The sequence below is a fragment of the Sminthopsis crassicaudata genome, chromosome 2 (assembly GCF_048593235.1).
Source record: "Sminthopsis crassicaudata isolate SCR6 chromosome 2, ASM4859323v1, whole genome shotgun sequence".
NCBI lineage: Eukaryota > Metazoa > Chordata > Mammalia > Dasyuromorphia > Dasyuridae > Sminthopsis > Sminthopsis crassicaudata.
The window spans coordinates 570,705,354-570,729,373 of NC_133618.1; the positions used below are offsets into that span (position 1 = coordinate 570,705,354).

At 36.1% G+C, this 24,020-nt stretch overlaps 1 protein-coding gene across 4 annotated transcripts in view; it reads left to right on the top strand.

Annotated features, from left to right (window-relative positions):
* Positions 1–24,020, top strand: part of CEMIP (cell migration inducing hyaluronidase 1) — a 230,515-nt gene that overhangs the window by 83,095 nt on the left and 123,400 nt on the right. For 2 of the 4 annotated variants that reach the window (XM_074295247.1, XM_074295246.1), the window contains one exon: positions 19,663–19,767. The exons of the other annotated variants lie outside the window; for them this stretch is intronic. The gene's annotated coding sequence lies outside the window, so the exon portion shown is untranslated. The remainder of the gene's footprint in view (positions 1–19,662; positions 19,768–24,020) is intronic. 4 annotated transcript variants of the gene reach the window in all.

A 24,020-nucleotide genomic window follows, 5' to 3' on the forward strand; every position in this document is an offset into this window, starting at 1 on the left:
GGGGCTTGATATAACAACATTGGATTAGGATGGACACTTTATTGACTTTGACTCCGCTACAGTTCAGAACTCTTGAGCTCAAGCAATACAGCCTCAATCTTCTTGATATGAGGAATGACAAAGTATGTGCCACTATACTTAATTTCTTAGTTCTTTAAGAATGACAGCATATATAACAGAAAATGTTGGATGGTGATGGAGAAAGTGGACAGGGAACAAAAGAGAGCCTGGCTAAATTTGTAAAGTCACTAGGTTTGGTTAGCCTCCTAATCTGTAAGAACTAAAGTATTAGAACTTGTAGATCTAAAAGTTTTCCCTCCATTCTGTGAGCTGGAAAGCTATATTAGGAACATGATGGAATGATTAAGCTGTTACTGTAAAGAGAGGAAGGTCAAAAGTTAAGGAGAAGAGCTTTCCAGGATGGTTATGGGATATTAGAGACTTTTGGATGCTAACTATATTTTCCTCAATCTCCCTCAGCCAACTTTTCTTATCGGCCTAAAGTGGTAGTTTTAAAAGTAAACACTTTGAAAACCAAATGTTGCCTGGCTCCCACCATTCTAAAAGTCAATGCTTGCGTGCATGCTGGTTATTTGAAAGGCCAGGCCTACCAAAGCCAACAGCTTCAAGAGCCAGAAAGGTCACCGGCATTGAGACAACCCAAATCAAATATATCCATAAAATTAAAAGAAAACATGATTTAACTGTTCACACTTACTGTAGAGGTCATGGATCTGCTGTCTTGTGTCAAAAGTCAACTGTATATGTAAGTACAGGATGGAAGAGAAATGACTAACAAGAAAGCACTTCATGGGAAAAAATCTGGGGGTTGTAATGCATTATAAGCTCAATCTGAGTCAGCAGAGTGATGCAGCGGCCAAAATAGCTAATAAGGAACTTGGGCTATATTTATATATGTATGTATGGTGTCCACAGTGAGGGAGGTGATACTCCCCTTGTGTACTGCCCTACTCAGCCCACATCTGGAATATTAAATCTAGTTCTTGGTACCACATTTTTAGGAGGGGTATTGATGAATTGCACTATATCCAGAAGGAGGGCAGCCAAGATGGAAAGGGAATTCAAAACCTTGCTATTTAATAATAGAATTCAGGACCTGGAGATTTTTGTTTTGGAGAAGACTTAGGGGGAACATGATAGTTGTCTTGGAAAGGCCATCCTTTAGAAATTAGTTTAGATTCTGCATGGTTCTGAAGAGCAGAATTAGAGCCAATGGGAAGAAATCCATGAAAAAAGATTTTGATTCAATATAAGAAAAACTTCCTGATGATTAGAGCTGCTCCAAAATGAAATGGACTGAACAAGAAGTCGTGAGTTGCTGTCACTGGATATCTCTGAACAAAGAATCCAAATTACATTGTGTTGAGGTATAACCCTTTACTAGAAGTGTTATAGATGGAAATATAACAGGAAAAAGTCCAGATGCTTTGACTAGGACTGGACTTTTACAATCCCTTTTCTGACAAGTGAAGGAAGCTATTTCTGAATGCTTTTCTCTTAGGCCACTTTCAGTGGGCTGGCAATATCATTCCTCAGGTGGGCCTGTCCCATAGCTAGAGGGGAAACTGAATAAAGCTTCCTTATCTTAGCTTGAGAATAATAACAATAACAATATAACAATAACTGACATTCATTTTCTATGATTTGCAAAGTTCTTTATAGATATAATCTGATTTTATTCACAACCACCATGAGAGATAGGTGCCATTATCATCCCATTTTTGGGGGAAGTGTTTTTTTTTAACAGATGAGGGAACTGAGGCGGGTAGTATATAAGTGACTTGACTAGGGTCACACAGCTAAAAAGTGTTTGAATTTACTCCCAAATACTTGGCCTTACTATATCTCTCTGCTTGGTCTCTTTATGGTATATAAGAGATCTGGACTTGGAATCAGGAAGCCTTCAGCTTGGATCCAGATTCAAGTATTCATTTCCTGAGTGATCCCTGGCAAGTCCTTTGACACCTTTGTGTTTCAGTTTCCTCATCTAAGAATAATAACAGTATCTACCTCCCTGTGACAATAAAATAAGAAAATCTGTAAACATTTTGCAAACCTTAAAACTATTTAAATATTTAAATTTACCATTATTAGTTAATCTGTTGATGCTGCTACTACAACTAGTACTGCGATCACTACTACTATCACTGTCATATTAATGTCATAATAGAAAGTACAAGGGACTCTACTTTGGATTTATCTCTTGCTCTATATTAGCTATTATTCATATTATTATTAGTTAATACTATGACTACTACTACTACTACTACTACTACTACTATTACTGCTACCACTATCACTACTATCACCACCATTTCTACTGCCATTACCACTAATAGTACCATTATTATTACTAATACCACACTTATACCTACATAATATACATATACAAACACACATAAATATACACATACACACAGAGCTTATACTAACCAAGCAAGGAACCCTACTTTGGATTTGCCTCCTGCTCTATAATTTCTTCCAACCTTTGTTTGCTCAGAAGCTTAGCCAGTGATCAGGAATATCTTACACCTCATCTTGCAAATAAGTATGCATCCCTAATACCAGGTTAGGTGAAAATGAATTGCACAGCCTAAGGTCCTCTCTCCTCCACATCATTGACTCCCTAGCATTTAAAGGCTTTGCAGAGACCCAGTTTCTCCCTACTCAATCATTTCTGTAGCCACACAATTCCCTCTGGGGCCAAGTAATAGGCTTCAAATTACCCAGATCTGCCTCTAGGTATGACCAGGGAAGGGAATAAGACTTGGAGGCAAGGACCAAGACTCACACACTAGGAAGAATTGTTTTTCTATAACTTACTGCATTGGAATATAAAGTAGGTTTATTTGGTTTATTTGCTAAAATATAACAGCTATTGTTTATATCTTTGGTATTGGGAAATTGTTAGTTTCTAAGGGTTTTTTTTGTGCATGTGCATACTTATATGTAAACATATACTTATCTATCCTTCCCTCTTTTCTGTGTCTAGTGCCATCCATCTGTAATTTTCATCCTTTACTTTCCTGAGTCCTCCATATTTGCATTCATGTGAGTGAGCACATATATGGACAAACATACAGATGCTCTAAAAAATATATTTTGTTAATACATTTTGATCTTCTGTTTTTCTACATTTTCCAGTGTTTTGGTTTTCACTCTTCCAGGAATAATCCATTGAAATAAAACCCCAAAAGAATGAAACAGTTCAGCAAAACCATCTAACATGTCCACAAAGTTTAATGTTATTTAATTTATTTAGTTACTTAGTTTGCACACCTCTACAAAGAAGCTGGGGAGGCAGCTTCTCTCTCTTCTCTGAAGCTAAACTTGGTCCTAATGATTTCACAACATTCTGTTTCTCTTTTGAAAATTATTTGCTTTCATTGTTCTTGCCATTTACCTTTTTATAGTGATTATTTTTCAGTTTTGGCATATTTCATTTTATTTAAATATTCTGTGTTCATCATTTTTCATTGTTTCCTATGATATACATGAAATACTTAGTGCATTACTTTGCATACTGCAAGCCCTTAATAAATGCTGAGGCAGACAGAAATTAACTGATTTGCCCAGGGTGACACAGCTAGCAAGTGTCTGAGTCACATTTGAATCAGATTTCTCTGGCTATAGACTCAGAGCTTTACCCATGGGGCACCAAGTTGTCTCAACTTTTGATTCATCTTTGACTATATTTTGATTCTTTTTAATATCTCTCACATCTATTTCTTTCCATCTCCAGGGCTAAGGCATAAAACTTCAGCACTTCCCTTCTAGATGATTGCCATAAGCTGTGAACTTTTCTTCTTGTCTCTTTATCTTCCCAAATATCCTACATACCATTATCAGATTAATTTCCTTAAATCATAATGACTGCCAAGTGCTAAACCATTACAGCTGTCCTTGTTTGTTAAATGAAAATAATAACAACAATAATATTAATAACTATAATGTTACTCCTTGAAAGGGTTGTTGTGAGGCTTAAATGTAGGTATGTCTGTGTGTAAAGGTGGGGGGTCAAGGAAGAGGAAAGAAGATTGGATGGAGAGAAAATAAGAAAGGAGAGATAGATGGATGGATGGATGAATGGGTGGAAAAAGAGAGAGAGTGATAGAAAGGAAGAGAGGCACAGAGAGAAGAGGAGAAAGAGGAGGAGGAGAAAGAGGAAGAAGAAGAAGAAAGATGAGGAGGAAGAGGAGGAGAAAGAGGAGGAGGAGGAGAATGAGGAAGGAGGAGGAGGAGGAGGAGGAAAAGGAGGAGGAAACAGAGAGGCGCACACTTGGCAAGCTTTAAAGTTCTATGTTAATGTGAGTTGTTATGTCACTCAACCATTCCAGAACCTTCAGTGGGTCTCTACATCATAGACATATCCCTAATCTTCCAAAGATATCTGCTCATTCTCTTGTACACAAACCCTTCGGTGCGGTGTAGGCCACCTGGTATAGGCACTTTCCCCTTAATACTCCATACACATTCCTGTCTCTGTATCTTTGCATGGTGCAATTCCTTCCTGGACTCCTCTCTCCTTCTTTACAATGCCTAAATCCTATTTATCTTTTAACATCTAACTCCCATTGTGTCTCTTCTCTGAAGCCTTGCATGGCCATCTAAGACCGCATGTATCTTTGCATCCTTTGAACTGCTGCACCATTTGATGGCTCTGCCTCTCATATGTTTACCATTTATTATTTCCCATTTTCAAACTCAGACCATAAGATTTTAAGAGGGCAGAGGTTGTATATTCTATCACAGCTCATAGCACAGTATGTCTCCAACAAATGCCTCATGGATGGATGGATTAATGAATCAATACTCAGAGAATTGTTTCCTAACTATAAGAAGTGTTTCATTAAAAATGGTTTGTCTATGGGATCACAATGGTGTTCACTGGAGATAACTTTTTCTGTCTATATTATAGAAGAAGAAAACCTGGTTCTGACCTTGTTCACATGTTTTTGTTTTTTTTTTTTCTCTGAGACTTGTTTCCCTTGTAGTTAAGATTTGCCTTTTTTCCAGTGTGAAGGAGGATTTTATTTTTAAGCTTTCATGACATGACATACTTTGTGGGATTTTCCCCCCTCTTTCCTCTCTGTGCTAGGACCCTGGAGAAGAGCCAAGCAAGGTTGTTTTTATTTCATTTCCATTCCTTGCAGAGAAGGATGAAGCACAGACTTCAACTATAAAATGTGTGTTTTAGAGGCCCTGGGAGCTGTTTATGTGCTTTACTTCTTGTCTTTGTTCCAATGAGGACCAAATTGAAAACATTCTAGGAGAGCTACTAAAATATGTCTCAACACCTAGGGGAAAAAATACTCCTCTCTGTGGTCTCAACAAATGGTAATTAATCTTGATATGTGCTTCAGCAGTGTAGTGGTCACATACAGAGGCTGCCTGTCATTTTTAGCATAGAGAGAAGAAAATTATATTAGGCTCTGCCATTTACTCCCTGAATCATCTTGACTAAATCACTTACTCTTTGGGCCTCAGTTTCCCTTTTTTTTTTTTTTTTTTTTTTTTTTTTTTTTTTTGCTTTTTTCTGAGGTAATTGGTGTTAAGTGGTTTGCCCAAGGTAATATATGTCTGAGGTCAGATTTGAACGCAGGTCCTCCTGACTTCAGGGCAAGTGCTCTGTCCACTGCACCACCTAGCTGCCCCAGGCATCAGTTTCTTTATTTGTAAAATGAAGAAGTTGTACTGGTATCAACAGCATAATGACAGCTTCCTTTATTGCTTTTCAATACATGCCTCTAAAGGAAGAAAACCACTGGCACTGATTTGAAGAAAACTGAGTGGATGTCAAGGCAATTTTGAATTTTTTTTTTTTTTGTTAAATGTTTGAATGTCAGATCTCAAACTTCTAGCACCAGACTATCACAGTATTAAAATATTGAGGAAGCCTATTCATTCCTTCTTTGTGAGTGTGGAAAAAAAGTCTTTCCCATTACCCCCAGGTGCTAGAGTTTTTCCTATCTTAGATCATCTTCCATTTCTTCTGTATATATCTTGTATGTAATTAGTTCTGTGTTGTCTTCCCCATTATAATGTATGTGAATACCCTGGGGCCAGGGACTGCTTCTGTCTTTCTTTGCATCTCCAGCACTTAGCATGTTGCGTGGCACATATTAAGTACTTATAAGTGCTTGTTTACTGACTGACAGCAATTAATGGAAGACAAAAAACTCTTTCAACTCCTAGTCTGTCCCTTCTGCTACATAATACTGTCTCTTCATTGGCTAGCAATATTTACATTTTTTTGCAGAAGTTAGGATTTTAGTAGAGAACCAAAGGAAGTCAAGGAAGATAAGAGACAGAGGTGAGAAAAATAACCTCATTTTTTAGGCTTCATTTTCCCTATTTCTACCCAGTCAGAAACCATTCAATATTATCTCATCCTGTGTCATTCTTGAACATATCTTCATTTTTTAAAAATACATTTTCTTTTTTGTTATGAAATTAACATTATAAATAGAAATGAACATTTCAACATAGAAAGAAGAGGATTGCATATAAAGCTGTGAACTTTCCATATCTTTTCCAAAACTTTTCCATATGAATCTAGAGAACTCAATGGCCTAGAGAACTTTATCTAGTTTTTTACTATCTCAAGGCAACTAATAGAGCACTTGGGCTGTCAGTCTTTTATCTCTTGTTCTCACTACATGATCAGTTCACCTCCCTCTCTGGTTATACATGTCTCTAGTGATGTCTCCTATGCCATTTTTAACTCCTTAGTAGCTGTTATTAATATGTTATAGCCTGTATTGTCTACTGTCCTTTGTTTTCTTTGTAACTTTGACTCTTCCAAAGTAATTATATTTCATGATTTGCAGCTATATATTTATCAGTAAAGGAATATTACTGCTTTTGCAACTGAAAGCAGTTTGGAATGATTGCAAGCTATATGTAGTTTCTCCAATCCTTTTCCACTCAATTCTGGACCAGTTCAATCTTCCTCTTCAACACCTATCTGAGGATAGAGGTATTCACAGTCTGGGGAGGAATAGTATATATTTATATATATATATATATATATATATATATATATCTATATCTATATACATATATATATATGTATATAGATATAGATATAGATATATGTATATATATATACACATATATATATATATGTATATGTATATATATACACACATATATATGTATGTATATATATATACACATATATGTATGTATGTATATGTATATATATATGATTTATTCATTTTGTTTTCCCAATGTAGATCCATTAGATCAATTTCCTTCACTTTATTTGGCTTTTACTGAGGAGGATTGGTAGTGTTTTATAACAGTGCAATATGGTGCCATATTCAAATGGGATTTAACCTTCAATAGGAAATTTTTTGTACTCTGGGATAGGACATCCACCATGATATTGGCCTTTATGAGTTTATGTCTCTCTGATTTTTACCTTACCAAATGTTGCTATTTGACACAACACTGAACAAATCTGTCACAGAGTCTTTTATAATTTTAGTATGTGTAACGTATCAATATAATACTTTTCTATATTAATTCAATATACAGGTAGATGCTAAGTTTGAGGAGAACCTTCAAGGCTCCATTTTTTGTTCTTCTGAATCTAAAAAAATAAAAAATACATCGTCTCCAAAGAAGCTCTAATCAATTTGCCAGTGTGATTGACAGTCTTTCTTACAATGACAATAAGTATCTTTTTTTAAAAAATAAGAACTGTGGATTACTATTAGCTGAAAGATAAAGCATTCATCTCTATTAAGCTACCAATGTGACCAAAGCTTCTCAATAGATCATCCCATAACTCTTTCATATTTAGAAGAGATAGTTATTTCAAATAATCTTTGCTTAAGTAACAATTCTTTCCCCTCAGTATGTCCAGTTTCATTCACTCTGGGCTGATACTCAAGTGCTTTTCTCTCCTTTTGGAGTAGAAGAAATTGGAGAATTAGGAGCTCCTCTTCCATGGTTCAGAAATGCAGCAGCTGATCCACAACCATGACAACCCATTTCAATTTTAAAGAGGAAAAGCAGAGAATAACTTTTTCCAGCTGAAGCCTTTGGAAGATCTTAGACAAATGCAACTGACGCTCATTGAACTTCATCCAGCACACTGGGCCTAATTTCAGCTCAGCAAACACTGCCAGGGCATCTTTAATGAGCTCCTCTAACTCTTTGGTTCTTCCAGCCGTGAAATTAGCATGGGCCTTAAAGAATCAAGGGCAGGTCCAAGAAAATCAGGCACTGGACCTAAAAGATGGTGAATCAATTTCCCTCCCTTTTCTTTTTGTAGTCTGTGTTCATAGAAATCTGCATTCCAGGGAACTCAGATGCATTTGGTGAAAGTAAATGACAGTGTTCTTAGCTACTTCCTGCCCGAGGACCAGAGTTTCCTCTTGTGGAAACTGAGGTATTTAAGCCAGGTGATATCCAAAGTCCAATTCAGCTTTGACATTTTATGAGTCTATGACAGGGAGTACTGGAAGGGAAGAATGTGCCTAGGAGAACCCACTGACATACACATGGTTCACTTTGAATTTTTTTTTTTTTTATTCAGTGAAATTCTGGATGATAATGTAAAATAAGTACACAGGTGGTGAGCTTACCCTCTTCCTTCTCATAGTGATATTTTTTTCTGTGGCACCTTTAAACTTAATCTCTTTGCATTCTCTAGTTGCAAATATGAAGGGGAATCACAGTATTGCTTTTTATTTGCTGAAAAAATATGATAGAATTATGGAACCTTAAAGTTGAAGGGGATCTTAGGTATCAAGTTCAACTTTCTACTCTAGAAAGGAATATCCTGTATATCTTTGACAGATTGCAATTCACATTTTGATTAAGCACTTCCAATAATGATGAAGACACTCAATGGGGGTAGGGGGAATACTGTCTTTAAGCCATACCTTCTTTTTGTTCCTTTCTTATGGACGCCATGGTGTCTATCTTTCTGCCACCAGGTGTGCCTATTTCCTTGTCTTCCCTTGTCCCTCTCCCTTAAACCTGGACCATCTGGACCTTCTGAGGAAAGAAGGCTGATAGTTGCTCACCCTGCTTAGATGAGATGGTAGTCAACAAATGTAATTGATCTGGTCAGGTAAAGGATAGCAGGCCTTATTTTCTGCTCTACCAACATATCCTTACCATGTGCCCTGCTTCCATGCCCCCCACAGAACTGAGCACTCTCTCTTTTTCAACTTACTGATTCCCCCAAAGGTCACCTTAGGCCTTGTAGTCTGCCCTGCCTAAAATGTCTTTTATGTAATTTCAATGTAAACTCCTTTAGAGTAAGACCTGCCTCCTTTTCCTATTTGTATTCAAAACACATAGCATAGTGGTTCTGTATATATTAGTTATTTTCTCAGTCATGTTTGATTCTTCATGACCTATTCAGGGTTTTCTTGACAAAGAAAATAGTTTGCCATTTCTTTCTCCAGCTTATTTCACAAATAGGATAAAGTGACTTGTCTGGGATCACACAGCTAATAAGTGCCTAAGACCAGATTTGAACTCAGGGAGATGAGTCTTCTGATTCTAAGTCTGGTGCTCTCTATCCACTAGTCCACCTAGCTGCCCCTCACATTAAACTAGTCATCAGCTCATACTTGTAGGTTAATTTGCCCTCCTTGCTGTCATTTGTCATCTCTTTACCATTTCATTCTGGTCTTATTCTTCTTTCTTTAAGGATAGCTTTGAAAAAAATGCCCCTTTTGGAACTTGGCTATTTTTCACAACTTTTAACTCATTCTGGGTTTTAGCTTTTCTGACACTATTCTTAACATTCCATTCTTTCTTGAGTATCTATCTGCTTCTTCATTTTTTTTTTTTTTTTTTTTTTTTTGCATAGAAGAGAAGCCAAGTATTAGTGGAGAGTACTGGGCTTGGTATTAGAGATTTCTGAATTTGAATCTTCCTCAAACACTTATTTGTGTGATCTTGAGCAAGTCATAACTTTTCTAAGCTCATGTTTCCTCATCTGAGGCTTGCTGGGAGGATTAGATAAATAATATGGCAACTAGGTGTCTAAAACTCTGGATCAGGACTGGGGAATATTTAAGTTCAAATCTATCCATTTACAGTAATGTTACCTTGGGCAAGTTATTTAACTTTTTTTCTGCCAAAGTTTCTTCATCTATAGGAGAATAACAGTCTACCTTCCAAGATTGTTATGAGATAAAATATCCTTGCACAATTCTCCCTCACCCAAATCCAACTAAGTTGTATATATCACAGCATCACTTCCCTGATGTCATAATCCTCTTCCAGAATGAAGGATAAACAGCATAGATAAAATAATATTTATAAAGTATTTTCCAAATGTTGTCACCATATAAATACTAGCTATTGTTTTTACAAAGTGCTTCCTTAAATCAACATGGGTCATTATTACCAGATAATCCTCTGGCCAGAACTTAAGGATTCTGATGCAGCCCCTGAATACTGATCACTGATTTAATTATTTCAAGGAACTTCATTTTCTTCAGTTTGATTTTTCCCTTCATCTCCATAGATTTCTCTATGTCTTCCCCATCCCCAATGTTCTTTGAGTCTGTATTTATTTTAGTTGAAAAAGAAAATCAACTTTTGGTCTAATTTCCTAGAAGTGAACCTTGCTCAACTTTGCTATACTGGTCTTCAGGTGACAAATACAGAGTCAAGTCAGTAAGCATTTATTAAGTTCCTACTCTGTGCCAAACACTATGACTCTATCATTGCCTGATTCTTAAAAATTTTCTAGATGGATAGGACTTCTTAGAGCTTATGCTCAAGGGCATATAGCAAGATTACCTTCACTCCATGACTATAATGAGAAGTCACAGAGATAAAGCTTTTTAGAAAACATTTTCCTCACTATGTGACCTTGGGCAAAGTCCATTCTCTGGCTCTCCATTTCCTTATCTGTAAAATGAGAGAATTAAGCTAAATAGAGGTCATTTAGCACTCTTTTCCAATTAAATTGTGAACTCCTCAAAAATAGGGATTGGGGTTTTTGTGTTTGTTTTTGCTTTTTTTTATATTCCCCAGAGTTTAGCTCTGTGCTTGATAATAAATGCCTGTTGATTTGACTTACCCTCCATGAGCTTCAATTTCTTCTTCTAAAATGAGGAAGTTCAATTAGATGGTCTGTGAGGTGCCTCCAGATTTTAACCTATGACTATGAATTTATGAAAAGCTCAGTGTAAGTAAATATGCAACATCTATTTCCACCAATATTATATAGAACAGGAGACCAAGTTTCACAGACAAGAGGTTACTTGGCCCTAATCAAAGCTAATAAATATCAGAACAGGGACTTGACCCCAAATCCCAATCTGTGGTCAGTGTTCTTTCCATTTAGCTGATCTCCTTTTTCAAATCTGTATTCATCTCAGTAGACTGTGAGCCTACCTTAATATGCCAGGTTTTCCATAAAAATTCCTATAAAAGTCTCTCTAGTCTAGTACAAAATAAAATCTTTGAGAAGTAGTAAGGTAGGCTAGAGGGATTATAAACAACTAGGTTATAATTTCTGAGCAGTTAATAACAAAAACCTCTTAATAGATTAGAAGCAAATCCTAGAGTTAAATCAGTAGTTCATTTAATGGCACATTAAAAGCAAAAGTTCCAATTTTATTGACCATTGAGGCGACAGCTCAGGTTTATGGCTGTGTGTGCTCTGTACCCCTCCTCCTCACCCCAAGTTGGCAATGTGCCTTATTACAACAGTCACCATCTTTGCGTGAGTTGGATAAAGTATGTTCCTAATGAACTTTTTTATTTTATTTATCCATCCTTTTTGCTTTCACATAACCATCACTTCCAGATGTAGTACTCTACTCTAGCGTAACTGATAAGTAACTATCTCTGATTTTATATTCAATTTCCTGTCCCTCATCCCTGCCCTCCAACTCTACCACCTTTCTGCCAAGAGGATCATAGATACAAAGGGAGGCACCTTTTGCTATTTGTTTTCTGGGACCAATCATTATGTTTGGTCAGAGTTTGGCTTGGTTCTGGTTTGATAAATTCTTGATGATAATTAAATTTGGATCCAATAAATAGAGTCTCAACTCCAAATCTCCTTGTCTTTCCATAAGTCTTAGGGCAGTGTCAACATTTGGGGAAACAATCCTGCTTTTACTACTCTCTAACAAAAGAAAGAAACCACCAATCTTTGAGTATCCTTAAGAAAGTGAGAGCAGAGAGAAAAATAGCCAGGGTGCACTGGAACAAATGAACTTGGTTTAGTTGGACCTTATTAGTAGATATATGGTGAGACTGAAGGTGAAATGATGAGGGCTTTCTATTCCACTACTCATATTCCAAATTGGCTGGAAAATTCCTGACTTTCTCTTCAGTAGAGTCTGCAAATTTCTAGTATGGCCAGTTTAACAGGTACAGAATATTATTACCAAATCCCATTACTCTCATCGGGTTACTTGTATCATTGCTTGGAAGGAGTTTTAATGTTTAAAATAGAAGTGAAACACTGACTCAGATCCTTAGTAGGGAGAAAATGCCAAATGTCCATTTGATGGTTTCTCTTGCAGAACCTAGGTATTATAGTTATTCCATATACAGGCTCACCTCATCCTCTGTAATAAATTAAAGGATACATAATTTTTTAAAGCTAAGCCAGATCTAAGCTTCATTATTAGAATCAGAGCAAAGAAGGTAATAATCTCACTGTTCTCCATATTGGTCACAGCACATCTGGCTTATTTAGTCCCATTTTAGGTGCCACAGTTTAATAGGAAATAGTGATGAATCAGAGAACATCTGGAAAAGGGAAATCAGGGAGATAATGACTTTAGAAACTATATTATGAGGATTGATCTGGAAATGTTCCATCTATTAAAAAAAAGATATGAGAAGGTGATAACAGGGCTGCTATCTTCAAATAATAAGATAGCATTTTGTTGTTCCATCCTGTCTAATCCCATTAGGAGATGAATCTTCCTGACTTCAGAAAGCTCTATCCATTGTACCACCTAGCTGCCTTTCTATAAAGAGAGCATTAGTATATTAATGTTTTTGAAGCACTTTGAATTTATTATATAATGCTAATTAGAAATGCTAAAATGAGGTATGGATGGACATATATGAGGGATATTTTAGAAGGGATTACAGGGTTGAACAGTAAACTAAAGTGGATGACTTTTAAGGCCTCTTCCAACTTTATAATTATAGTTATGATTTTACTGGATGCTAATTGGCCTTAAAATACAGAGCAGCCACTAGTTAAAAAAATCAACCTCCTCTGTGTAATTGTCAGACTCCAGATTAAATAGAGGTTTTTAAAAATCTTTACCATCATATTTATTTTGTTCCCAATTAATTTTTAATCCATCTCTACATGGACTTTGTTAAATGTAATTTTATTGCATCATGATATGAAAAAGGATGCATTTAATATTTCTGCCTTTCTGCTTTTGATTATAAAGCTTTTAATGGAATAATTCATGGTTAATTTTTGTGTAGGTGCTTTGTACTGCTGAGAAAAAAAGGTATATTCTTTCCATCCCCATTCATTTTTCTCCAGAGGTTTATCAAATATAATTTTTCTAAAATTCTACTCACCTCCTTAATTTCTTTCTTATTTACTTTGTGGTTAGATTTATCTAGTCATGAGAGGAGAAGGTTGAGATTCCCGACAGTACAATTTTACAGTTTCATCTTGTGACTCATTTACTTTTTCACCAGCTTTATTTTATAAAATGATGAAATCAGTAGAGCTTTATTGACTTATATTAGTATTTTCTACATGTGGGCCTGGCCAATAAATCTGTTGGATTTTTCTTTGTTACTTCCATCTCTGCCCCCAAAATACTAGAGTTGAAAAAGACCTCTGAGATTATTTAATTAAGCTCTTTTATTTATATAGGAGGAAACTAGGGCTCAAAGAAGTGAAATAAGTTGTCCAAGATGCCTGTAGAGGGAGGAAAAAGTACAGGAGATAGATAATATTTATATAGTGCCTATCATGTGCCAGGCAGTGTGTTAAGTAGATTTTTTTGGAACAAATATCTCATTTTATCCTCACAACAAACCTGCGAGGTAGGTGCATTTCCACTCAAGGAAACTGAGGCAAACAGTTGTTAAGTGACTTTTGTGCAAGGTCATAGAGTTAGTAAATCTCTACAGTTAGATTTTAATTCAGGTCTGCCTGACTCCAGGTCCAATGTGCTATCCACTGTGATACTAACTGATTCTAATCATGGTTAGTTAGTGTCAGAATCAGGACCAGAAATTGGTTTCATGGAGTCACAGAAATGAGATCTGGAAAGGATTGACCTTTTATAGAAGAATTAAGCTGAAGCCAAGCTTCAGATCTGGCCCCAGATACTTACTAGCTTGGAAACATCATATAACCCTGTTTGTCTCAGTTTCCTCACCTGTAAAATAAGCTGGAGAAGGAACTGGCGAACGACTGCAGTATCTTTGCCAAGGATACCCCAAACGGAGTCACAATAAGTCAGACGCTACTGAAATAACTGAATACCAATGACTTCATAGGATTGTAATGAGGAAAAATATTTTGCAAACTGTAAAGCTCTAAAAATGTGAGCTGCTTTTATTATCATTGTGAACTGTGCCTCAACCATGTAGCCATTATCTAGTGCTCACTCTGGACTGAGATAAACAAGCCTGGGAAGAGTGAAAAACTTGGAAAAGTGTTGGGATCAAGTACAATCCTCTCCTGCTTCAACACGAGTGTAAGGCAGAAAACCAATAATGTAACAAACCAGGCAGGGGAGAAAATGTTCTGAGAAGATGAACAATAGACCCAAAGATTTGTTAAGGATGATTAAGACATGCTGGGGCATGTGCATCATCAATAGTAGTGTAAGCATTAGAGTGCATGTGTTTATGTGTCTATGTATATGTTATATGTGTGCTTGTGCAAAATCTATGAACCTGTGGAGGGAGCAGAGACTTTTTTGTCAGTGATACTGAGCAGAGCTAAAAAAAAGTGTATGTGTGTGTGTATATATGTATGTATGTATGTATATATATATACTCTTCTCCCTATAAATGTGTATGTATACATAAATATATACACATGTATACACACATAGATTTTTTTCCAACAATGTTACTTCAAGCCAACTCAATGAGCATTAAGCATTTACTATGTGGCAGACACTTTGCTAAGCACCGGGAATACAAACACAAAAAGAAAGCAATATAGTCCCTGCTCTCAAAGAGTTTATATTTTAATAGGGGAAGACAACAATTAAAGAAAATTGAGGAGAGGTTTCTGATATCTTGCTCTGGGGCATGGTAGGGTACTTTTCTACAAAATGGTAAAGAAAATCTGAAGAGCAAGATGTGAAGCCTAGAGAGATATAATTATATAGCTGTCCTGAGTGTTTTCTTTATAATGGAGGCTCTGAGAAGAATTAGCCAATCAGATGAAGATGCTGCAGAGGTGGAGTAGGGAATGGGGAGGGCATGGTAAGTGCTTCTTAGGATTGGGGATCATGAAACAGGAATCATAGAAGAAAATTCAAAGGTAAAGGAGAAAATATTATTGAAATGGTTCAATATCAGGGCAAGCTTGGGTAGGGTAGGAATTGAGCCCAGAATCAGTTTCGACAGATTGGGAAAATATCAAGGAATCATGGGACATAAGGTCACTACAAGGGTGGAGAAATAATTTGAGAGGAGTAAGGGAGAAGAAGAGGTAGAAGGTAAAGATTGTGGTAAATGAATGGAATTTCAAAGTTCAAGAGCATCGGAAGGGAGTTCCCTGAATCTTTCCCTTTCTGACCTTATGCTTTTCGGACTAGTCTGTGTTGTGGTTTGGAATACTATCCCTGCATCCTTATATAGTGGTTCTTCTAGGCTCTATGCCTAGAAACCAAGTATTTAGGGCTTTAAATTGGGGTTGCATGGTATAATGGGAAAAAATACTGTTGAATTAATCTAAAGATTTAGATTCAAGTCTAGAGTCCACTTCTTTTGTGCTTAGTATAATAACTTAACCTCTTGGTGCCTTAGTATTTTCACCTAGAAAATAAATTCTGATTTAACCTCTTCACAGGGTCTGTATGCTGTAACAAGCTATCTAAGTAGGAGTTATCAGTTACTTAAGCAGGGGTCCTTTTTATTTTTATTTTTTATTTTTTGCTGAGGAAATTGGGGTTAAGTGACTTGCTCAGGGTCACACAGGTAGGAAGTGTTAAGTGTCTGAGGTCAAATTTGAACTAGAGACCTTCTGACTTCAGAGCTAATGCTCTATCTGTTGCACCACCTAGCTGTCCCAGGGGTCCTTTTTTACATCCCCATATGAAGTGAGAAAAATGGGATAACAGAATCTGAGATTCAGGGGGTCAAAATCCAATTAGATAAAACCCAAATCCTTAGGCTCAATTCAGCAAGAATTTTGTTCATTGCCACTCTTCCAAAATATTTTATTTTTCCAGTTACTTCAGTAACTTCCAACTCATTTTTGTTAAATCATCACAGGATTCTAGAATTCAGAACTGGATGGAACCTTAGGGTCACAGACCTAGAGTTAGAAGAAACCTCAGAGGCTCATCTAGATTGATCCCTTCATTTTTCAGATGAGGAAACTAAGGTCCATGGAAGTTAAGCCTATGGACTTGCCCAAAGTCACACCAATAATAAATTTTGGATTCAGCTGCTTTGTCTCTAGGGCAAGTTGATTGTATCACATTGCTGCTGTACCTCACTCTTTCTATAGATGAGAGAACTGAGACTCAGGGTAGTAAAGTGAGATTCTCATAATCATACAGGGAGTAAATAGGAGAGCAAGGATGTGGACTAGTCTTCTTGAGAGCTGATTTTTGAGAGTCTTTTCCAAATATTTGTGGTACCCTCTGGGAATCTCTTTTAACTTGCCTATACTTCAGCTTCTTCCTCTGTAGAATATAAATAGTATTTCTTATATGGACTTGAGGTTACCTCCTTGGGTTAAAGAAAAGTACTCTTTAATATGTACCGGTTATACAAATTAGAATTACTATTTAGTGCTACTGAATTTGTGTCACAAAACTCTTGTGAGAAGATAGTGTTTTGACACACCAAGTGCCATTCCCACTGACAAAGCAGTAACAAGTTTCTTCATTCATCTAAACCTGGCAGGGAAGCTGAGAACAGGGAGCCAAAATCAATTTCACGTATCAACCTGTTAACAACAGCCAAAAGAACCAGATAACCTACTTTTCTGGGAGCCATCTGGCAGAACTCCTTTCAAATAGCAACAGCAATCACACAGTGGCTCTTATTGCAACACTTCAAACGATTTGTGGTTTTATCTAAGTGGGCCCTCCCTTCACTGGAGATCACAACCCCTCCAGGGCCTTAATGGGCCCACTTCATGATTTACTGCAGCCAAAAAAGTCTAATAATCTGATATCTGCCCAGGCTCCCTGAATTCACTTGTTCTTAGACAGCAGTATGGCCATAGAAGAATAGCTTTAGAACCAAAAGGGAGAAGCCACTTCCCCATCTTGCTCTCCATTTCTTCATCTGTAGAATGGGGGAAGACTGGATGAGAAGGTCACTGAAATCCAAGGTCTCACAGGGAGTAAGAGAATGGGAATTTGAATCCAGATCCTCTGACTCCAAGTTCAGTATCAGTGCCAGGTTTTCCCCTAGTCCTTGGTTAGGCCTATATTTGAAGCCTTTCTAGTGAGTTTGGAAATTAGTCAATAAACATTGATTTTTAAAATTATTAATAAATAATAAATTAATAAATTCTTTTTAGAATTGGAATTTAAGAATACTGTAAAAGATTACTATGTCAATTGATACAATGCATTCTTTTTTTTTTAAAATCTGTATTGCAAAGAAAATAAAAATAGGTTCGAAAATTTTTATTTCAAAGTAAAATGATAATAAAATGTTTTCATTGATTGATAGGCTTGGTCCTTGTAGTGTTAAGCACCACCAAGTACCAGGAGCTGTGTTAAACATTAGAGACACAAAGCAAGATAGATACATGATCCCTGCCCTCAGGAAACAAATAAGTTAACTTTTGATGTGTATGTAAATGCTAACTTTAATATTATTATTAATTGTTATTTATAGTTAAAGAATGACATTCAGTGAGGGAGACAATATAAAAGTAACTATGTACACATACACAAGATAAAATAGGGTTGATGGAAAGTAATTCCGAAGGAAAGGTTTAGCTGGATTCTGCAGAGTTAGGGAAAACTGATTTAAGATAAAGTTATTTAATTTATCTTTAGTACGCAATGAATTATCAAAAGAAGATTTCAATGAAGGAATAGTAGCTCAAAAATATTTTTAAAAAATCCTTTCTCACAGACTTGGAGATGTCACTTAAGGGAAAATAAAGGAGGAAGGAGTCTTCTTGAAAGCACTTTACTCTCCATCATACTCCAAAAATCTCCCTAATCCTAACCCTGCCCTTTTTATTATTGGTGACTTTACACAGTAATTAAGTCAGTTACTCCCTGGCAAATGATAAATAATTTTTCAGTTTTGCAAAAACAAAAACAAAAAACCCTCTCTCTTTTCCTTTCTTTTCGCTTCCTTCTCTTCTTTTTCTTTCTTTTCTTTTCTTTCTTTCCTTTTTTCTTTTCTTTCCTTTTTTCTTTCTTTTCGCTTCCTTCTTTTCTTTTCTTTCTTTCCTTTTTTCTTTTCTTTCCTTCCTTCCTTCCTTCCTTCCTTCCTTCCTTCCTTCCTTCCTTCCTTCCTTTCTTTCTTTCTTTCTTTCTTTCTTTCTTTCTTTCTTTCTTTCTTTCTTTCTTTCTTTCTTTCTTTCTTTCTTTCTTTCTTTCTTTCTTTCTTTCTTTCTTTCTTTCTTTCTTTCTTTTTCTTTTTCTTTCTTTCTCTTTCTTTCTTTGTTTCTTTGTTTCTTTGTTTCTTTCTTTCTTTCTTTCTTTCTTTCTTTCTTTCTTTCTTTCTTTCTTTCTTTCTTTCTTTCTTTCTTTCTTTCTCTTCCTTATCATTTCTTTACATTTTATCTTTTTTCTTCTTTCCCTTCTTTCCAGCCTCATTTCTCCTTTTCTCTTTCCCCGTCTCTTTTCTATTCTTTTTTCTCATTAATTTCTCTTCTCTCATTTCATTTCATTTCTTTTTCTCCTCACCACTTTTTTCTGTCTCTTACCTTTTTTCCTTTCTCCCCTTCCCTTTTTCTCCCTTCAGTTTTTGTCCAATATGATTAATATGTTAAGTGTGATTATACTAGTACTTTTTTTTTTCTCTTAGCAGCCAGCTCATGATATAGAAGCCCGTTTTCTTGGAGGGGCTTCCTGTATTGGCTGAGATAAGGTTTTTGGACATTCTAGGGCAACCAGTCTCTGATTGTCATTCCTTCAGGCTTAATCACTCAACAAACAAAAATTCAGGATGAAATTCAGTGCAAGAATAAGTTGCCAGTATAGGAGCAAGTCAGCTAGCCCCATGACAGGCACAAATTTGACACTGTTTAAAGAAGTTCCTGCTTGTATAGGGATTGAAAACTCTCAGGGTCTAACATATATTAATGCCATTTCAGAATAGCAAATTGCATTGTTATTTATGTGCCTCTGAATTAAGAAGGATTTGCTGCTACCCATTGAAATACATATGGCTGGTTTCATAACTACAGGATTTGGAAGAGATGTGCCAGACATTTTTTTTTTTGGTTACATAATAATGCCTGTTCATTCTCTCTTAATTTTTTTTCAGATTGATTGTCCTGATGTGCACTTGAGAGATCTTGGTGAGAGAGAAGTCTTCTGCTGATGTGTGAATTTATGACATTAGACTCTTCACAACCCTTTGAAAGACAAGGTAATTTTATTTCATTTTCCTTGGCTTAGGAAAAATGATTCAGGCACCTGTGCCCTACAATGCAGATAGCAGGTCATGACCAAGTTCTCTATTGCTTCCATAATGGCCTGTAAAACCATGCCTTGCAATACCCACCCCAGACAATCTTTATTTCCTGTAGGCCTATTTGAAGTGGCAGGAAATGGTGATTTCTACAAATAAATAATGTAGGGTAGGGCCCTTGGCCAAGACTTGAACCAAATCAAGCCTATTCTTTTCTGTGCTGCAGTCTGTTTTAAGGGTGGGAGGGGATCAGAGAGAAGAAAAAACCAGGGGTGGGCGCAAAGAGTAGAGATTGGAGAAGGAAGAGTATATACAGTACAGATATTCACATGCCTCTACATTTCCTGGTTTTGTCTGAACCTGGGAACAGGCACCCTACCATGAGGAAGACTGTTTACTCTGAACTTTAGCCAGAATTTGCCTCATGAGATTCCAGTCTGATTTCTAGACAAAGCAGGTGCCAATAAATTAGATTCTCATCTTGTCTGAACCAAACCCATCTTGTTCTAAAGAAGTCTATCAGAAGTTCAGTAGCCCTATGTTATTTGCTGAGTGACATGTTACTCCTTTTACTCACTCTCCCTGCTCCACCCCATCTCTTACAATGGACCCATGGGATCACTTAATGTTCTCCCGGCAGTGCTGGGGAAAGGGAAGTAGGGAAAGGAAGGTCAGTCAGCCCACTGAGCTCCATTGCTGAGGCTGCTCCAGTTACTATCCCCTAGGCTATTGTAAACCTCCATTTTCAGACATAGTGAAAGACTTGCCTGTATATGAATCCCTTTTTGCTGCCAGACTCTCAGAGTACAGTACATCTGGCGCTATTGTTATTTCTACAGGTGGGAGCCAAAGGTCAGAATCCTTTTGAGATTCAAGTACAGTGATAAAAACAGAGGTTTAGGGGATTTCTCAACATAACATAGAAAGAAACTCTACTAAAGAGGCCTACAGTACCATAAAAGAGATCTACTTTTCAACCCCTTCTAAAAAACAAACTATGGAGGAATAGGGGGTTAAGGATTAGGTGAAGATGAAAAAAGAGAGAGAGAGAGAAATAAAAAACTTTATGGCAGCACATCCCTGGTTTTTCTAAACACCTGTCATATTGAGAGTTTTGTAGTAGGCAGATAATATAAGATAAAATGAAAACACACATGGAATAGTGAATAAAGATCACTGGACTGGGAGCCAGGACATCCGGATTTGAAACCTAGGTCTTTGATTTACTATCTGTGTAGTCTTGAGTAAATCATTTCTCCTCTCTGTGACTCAGTTTCCTGATCTGTAAAATAAAGTTAGGCTAAATGGTCATAGAATCAAAGAATCATAGCTCTTAGGAGTTAGTAGAACATCAGAGGCAAACAGTCTCATTCCATTCTATAAATGAAGTCACTGAGAACCAGAAAAAATGTAACTTGCCCAAAGCTGCTTAGGTAATGAGCATCAGAGGCAGGATCTGAACCCATTTAAGATGATGTTCAATATCCTTGAAAATTCTACAATACATGAGTCTATTTCTACTATTTTAAACTCTAAAAAAATGGAAGGCCCTAGATTTACTTACAGTATAGATCTGCTTTCATTATAATTAGTTATAAAGTATTATAATGTCTTTTATATAAAAATTTTTAATAGATACATTTATAAATATTTTATAATATAGATATATTTGAATAACATTTATTTTTTACATAAATATATATTTACATAAGTATTTGTATATAAATTGCAACTATATAGATATTTATATACAATATGATTCATAGTAATTTATAAATCATAAATTGCATATCTTGTTATGCATATTGTATAAACCTAAGAATAAGAGAATGACATAATCAATCTTGATTAAGAAACAGAGTTAAACTCACAGAGACTGTTAATCAAATTTCATTATACTTCTTTGGCCCCTCTCTTTTCCTTCCCCACTTCACCAAATATTCTGCATGACTTTGGCTTTATCCTACTGAACTAATAGTTTGGTGCAGCAGAAAAGGCACCGAGCTTAAAGAGTCACAAGGGTCTGAGTTCAAATTGTATTGTATTACTCACCAGATGTACGATGTCAAACCAATTGTTTGCCTTTCCTGGGCCTGAGCTTCCTTATCTGTAAAATTAGTGTTGGTCTAGACATCTTTCTCAGGTCTAATTTTAGCTCTAGATCTACAATCTATGACTTGGGGTCAAGAGACCCAACTTGATATTCTACTTCCAGTTTTTCTTCTTAGCTGAGTACCATGGGAAGACCATTAATTTCTCTAAAATTTGGATTTCTCATCTGTAAAATGAGGATGGCAGTAATTATATCACTTAATCCCTGAGGCTGTTGTGAGAAGAATTACATAAACTTTAAATCACTATAGAAATGCAAAATATTATTATTTTTATTACTGTCACATGTTGAAATTTAAAAATAATTGACATACAACTCCACTCCTCTTCTCCCCTGACCCATTCCACTATTTCACATGCTGCGACCAATAGAGAACTGTAAGGATTCTCAGGATCATATGGTGTATTTTCTGAGTTTTTACTCAGTTATTGTTGTTAATAGTAAAATGAATTATTAAATTATAGAATCATAGGTTTGGCAGGTCAAAAAAGATGCTAGGGGTCATTTAGTGTCACCCAATAACTTCATATATATAAATTCCAAAGCCACACAACTAATTAGTGGCAGAATCAAAGCTAGAATCACCATAATAAACTTCCTTTAGGAAATCTCTTTTTGAAAAGGCTCAAGAATAATGATCTTACATTTCTTAGTTTATGTGGGTAAGTATATGTGTGCAATTATCTATTTAGTTTGTTGACAAATAAATTTGATGAAAAACAAAAAGAATGAGATTGCCCTTATTTCCCCTCTTCTGAGTCCAATTGATTTCTCTTTCAGACTTTACTTGCTTAAGTTTTGAAACATGATTCTTTCCTGTAAACTGTGCACTGGTGTCCTCAAATACTTAAGAATTAACCAAATTTACTCAACCAAAGTTGAGTAAGTTGTAAAACTGTTAAGATCCTCACACTTCTGGCCTCCTCTTTATTCTGTGCTTCCCTTTAGTAATTGAGTAAATTTAGTAATTGAGAAGAGAGCAGGACCTGAGTCAGATGAGACCCAAGTTGGAATGCCACACCTTAAACTCACTAGCTGTGGACCATAGGCTCATCATAACTTCCAGGATCCCAGTTTCCTTATCTGTTAAATGGGTCTAGTGATTGCATCTACCTTTACAGTGTTCAGGATCACATCAAGTGATGAACTATATTAAGAGAATTTTTATGTTCAGTCTACTTTTATCAAAACTACAATTGAAGTATTATCAGATACTTGCAATTTTGTGTGCCTGAGACAGGGCCTGTGTCGTTTATTTGCATATTAAGATTTTTATAGAGGCAGCTAGGTGGCGCAGTGGATAGAGCACCAGCCTTGAATTCAGGAGGACCCGAGTTCAAATCTGGTCTCAGACACTTAACACTTCCTAGCTGTGTGACCCTGGGCAAGTCACTAAATCCTTAAAAAAAAAAAAAAAAAAAAAAAAAATTATATTACTTTTTAAGGAAGACATTCTTCCTTAGAGAATTTTAGCAACATTCAGCAAAATGTGGCAATGTGTATGGGGAAGTGGGGCAGACCTTTATGAAACTGTACCAATTCCATTATGTCATGTTTCTTCTTTCATCCTTTCCTCTCTCTAAATTTTATCAATCTTAAAGACCCAACATAAGTCCCACCTCTTTCTTCTTGGTGACATCAGCATATTAATCTTCCTCCTTTATTTGAGCTTATCTAGGTACTATAATCCACACACACATTTGGAACTTAATTGTCTTCTTAATTGCTTCCCCTGTGTTAGTTTTCTTTCTTCAGTTAGATAGCAAGATCCTTTAAATCAAGACCTGTGTCTTTTTTTTCAATTCTTAATTTTAATTTTCAATCTCAAATTTTCTCCCACCTCCCTCCTTTAATTCAGAAAACAAGAACTATGAAATGCATTCACACACACACACTGTGTCTATATGTAATCATACACAATATGTTTATATATAAAATATTTACAAATATACATATATGCAAAGCATATTTCCATATTATCCATGATGGGAGGGCAGATAGTAAGAAATATAAAGTGGAAAAATATGCTTCAATCTGTTCTCAGAGTTCATCAGTTCTCACTCTCTCTTGAGATGAATAGAATATTTGTTTCATTATG